The sequence below is a fragment of the Nyctereutes procyonoides genome, unplaced genomic scaffold, assembly GCF_905146905.1.
Source record: "Nyctereutes procyonoides isolate TBG_1078 unplaced genomic scaffold, NYPRO_anot_genome, whole genome shotgun sequence".
Taxonomy (NCBI): Eukaryota; Metazoa; Chordata; class Mammalia; order Carnivora; family Canidae; genus Nyctereutes; species Nyctereutes procyonoides.
In genome coordinates, this window is record NW_026575051.1 from 43,013,654 (window position 1) to 43,017,533 (window position 3,880).

Here is a 3,880-nt window from a genome sequence, read left to right on the forward strand (position 1 = left end):
GGGTGTGTGTTATATAAACAAATATACGAGATGAATAGAAGTTTCTGGTTCAAAGATTTTTGAAAACAGTCTTTAAGACCATTTTTACTTTAGGTTCAAGGTGATGCATTAATTTTTCTTTTGGATTATTTTAAGATTTTGACTTCTTTTTGCTTCAGGAGAGGTCAGTATACTAACAATAGCTATAACAATAACAGCACACCTCTCATTTACTGGACCACAAATGCTCCAGGCACAGTGCTGAGCATTTTACATGTATTGACAGCGTGACTCCATAGAAGTTATCTCCATTTATAGATGAGTAAACAGGAGAGAGAAATTAAATGAATTGTTCAAGCTCATACAGCAGGCAAATTTCAAAGCCAAGTTGTGAACCTATGCTGTCTGTCTTCCACCCTCATTATCTGATGAAATCAAAGCCTTTATGCACTTTATATATCATATAATATAAATTATGTAAAATTTATGTATATATGATCTTAGAATTGGTCTTAGTTCACCAATTCAATTAATGGTTATTCAAAGGTCACTTAAAAATAATTTTCCCTTGAGGAAATAGAATCACAAATAATAAAATTCCCAAGAATTTGGAAAAATTTCTCCAAGTTTCTAGTACCTTTATTTTCTAAAATTCTCTCCTATCAGTGGTTTTTTCCTACACCTTCATTTCTTTAAAAATGAATAGAAACAAAGACAAAAGCTTGTCTTGATATAGGTTTAGAGCCAGCCAAATTCAGCTTTTAATTTAAAAACAAATTTTTTAAGTACGCTTCACACCCAATGTGGGGCTTGAGCTAATGACCCTGAGATCAAGAGTTGCATGCTCTACTGACTGACTGAGCCAGTCAGGGACTCCCAGATTTAGCTTTTAAAGAGTTAAGATCAACCACAAGTTCTGCACTTGACCACAGCAAAGCACTGGCCATCCAGCAGCATTAGGTGATCTTCTCAAGCCTTTTACCCAGAGATAGTGAAGGCAGCTGCTGAGAGAGACAGATGAAGGTTATGGGCCGCTACAGTGTAGAGCTTTCCCGAGAAGGCATTTCCTTGCTAGTCACTTGCCAGAGAGTGATGACAAAGGAACAGATGTCAGTTTTGGTCATATGGTCTCTCCTTTCATGAGTTCTAGGGCTTGGTGGGTGTGTGTGCCATCTGGGCAGTAAGGAAGAGTCTGTGGAAGCATAGATCTTGCAGCTTCTCAGAGCAACCAGTCACCAATTTTGCATGTATCTTGTTCACTGATCAAAATGTTTATCAGCCTAAGACCCAAATGCACAATGCTTTATGACTGAAGAAAAAGCAGGCCATTCACACATCTAGGGAATGCTTATTTCCTGAGATGTGTGAAAGTGTACACTTTCCCAAATGTAATTATTCACTGGCAGCAGTGAGGACCCCTTTCCTCCTCCTCAGAGCAACTGATAGCACCATATATGACTTTCTGTAAATTGACATTGTCATCAAACTCCATGATTATGGTATATAGGCTATTAAAGCCCACAGACCTGGGCTGGCAGCTACACCTTACACAGTAGTGTCATGATGGAGCCTTGCTATGTTGAGCTCAGCCCAGAAATTCACTGGGATGCCAGCCAATTTGTTTTTAAACATTTTTTGGATATGTAGAGAAAGAAGAGCCCAGGAAGCAGACTGAGAAATACTGGTTAGAGGAATTAGAAGGGGAATAGGGAGAATGTTATTCTAGAACCAGGAGAAAGCAGTTGGAGAGGTGAGATTGATCAAGAGCATCAAATACTGCAGGGAGATTAAGTAAGAGAAGAAAAGCCTAGTTTTTAAATTTAGAAACCTAGAAGTCATGGAAATGGTTTTAGCAAAAGTGATTTCAATAGTGTGGTTGAAGTAGCAGCAAGCTGCAAAAGGTTGAGGGATGCAAAAGGGGATGGGGAGACAGGAAGTACAAACAACTGTTATGGGAAAGGTACTTGGAAAGGGAAAGAGTAAGGATAGGTCAAAGGTAGACTCTTGATTAAATGGGAGAAGGGAGAACCTATTTATAGGATGCTGAAGTAAGGACCCAGTTGTGAGGAAGTTGATGATGCAGGAAAGAGAAGAGGTCATCGAGAGTATCATGACCTTGAGTAACCGAGAATAGTTAAGATCTAAGGAACAGATGGAGGGACTTAGGTAGATGTTTTCTTTCTTTAAGACAAGAGACAAAGATGACACAGTTCTCAATAAGTGTATTTCTGTGGGCAAAGGAGGGTGAGAAAGACCATTCTCGATAGATACCTTTTTTCTCCACAAACTGTGAGGTAATACCTCCTGGTGAAGAGGTTGGAGATAGGATATGATGCCTGCAGAGAGTGATGGGCAATAGGGACAGCCACTGAATGGAATGGGAAAGAGGGCTAATCAGAATGGCCTGGGGAGGTCAGCTGAGGTGAGAGGCAGCATATATTTCACATGATGTTCAGTGTTAGTCTTCAGGAGTCTGGGCACAGAAGCAGAGAGGGCAAATGATAAGTTTGAGAAGGGTCTTCAGTTAGCAAGGGCTGGCACAGAGGGAAGTGATTCTGACAAGAAATTTGTTGAAATGATGTGCCATAACATCTGGGCTAGATCAGAAGGAATTCAGACAGAGAGGTGGGGGAGCCTGGGGCGGGGGGGAGTGGACGATGACCTGCAAGGAAGTAGAGGTGTCAGAGCATCAGAGACTTCAGAGAGCTTAAAGATCACATGCATACCAGGTGCTACTTCTGGAATGAGGAGGGCTGTAATCAGTGGGTTCTCTAAGCTGTTTTGGGTGATTGTGGTTCACAATGTGACCCCAGGAACAGGGTAACTGAGGAGGAACAAAGGTACAGGCTTCTGGAGATAAGAAGCTCAGAGTTGGGGTGTCTCACATAGAGCTGCAACAATTTAGCAAACTAAAATTACTTTTTTTTAAGATTTAATTTATTTATTCATGAGAGAGAGAGAGAGAGAGAGAGAGAGAAGCACAGACACAGGCAGAGGGAGAAGAAGGCTCCATTCCATGCAGGGAACCTGATGTGGGACTCGATCCCAGGTCTCCAGGACCACACCCTGGGCTGAAGCAGCGCTAAACCCCTGAGCTACCTGGGCTGCCCACTAAAATTACTTTTTAAATTAAATTTTCATTTATCCAGAACCATGAGGGTTTGTTTCTTCCCCAAACTCAGCTAGTGTGATGGTGCGATTACTTTGGTGAATATGTCTTGATAGTTAACACCTGTGAGGTGTTCTTTAATCAGCAATGCTGCTCTGCAAAAATGTTCATCATTGTTCTCAGTAGGGCAGACTCTCTGGTGAGACAAATAAATCCCAAAACATCACTTGATTATGGAATATGCTTCTTTTAATGCATTGTTAAATGTGGTTGCTAATATTTTGTTGTAGATTTTTCATCTATGTTCATCAAGGATAGTAGTCTATAATTTTTTCTCTTTCTTCCTTCTTTCTTCCCTCCCTCCTTCATTCCTCACTCCCATCTCTCTCTCTCTCTCTCTCTCTCTTTCTTTCTTTCTTTCTTTCTTTCTTTCTTTCTTTTTTCCTTTTCTTTTCTTTTCTTTTTTCTTTTCTTTTTTTCTTTCATCCTTGTCTGATTTTGGTATCAGAATAATGCTGAGCTTGTAAAATGGGTTTGGAAGTATTCCCTTCTCTTCAATATTTTGGAAGAGTTTAAGGATAAGTATTAAATCTTCTTTGAATGTTTAGTAAAATTCACCAGTGAAAGAGTCTAGTCCTAGGTTTTTGTTTGTTGGAGGTTTTTGATTACTGATTCAATCTCTTTACTAGAAATTTGTTCTATCAAAGATATTATAGCCTAGCTAAAAGACATGATATAGGCTGTATAGGCCCAAGAATTAGACTAATATTTGATTACTATTTTTTTAACTTT

General features: G+C 39.7%; 1 pseudogene; it reads right to left on the bottom strand.

The window, feature by feature from the left end:
• Positions 1 to 957: 957 nt before the first annotated feature.
• Positions 958 to 1,611, bottom strand: LOC129512400 (proto-oncogene serine/threonine-protein kinase mos-like; annotated as a pseudogene).
• Between the last annotated feature and the right edge of the window lie 2,269 nt (positions 1,612 to 3,880).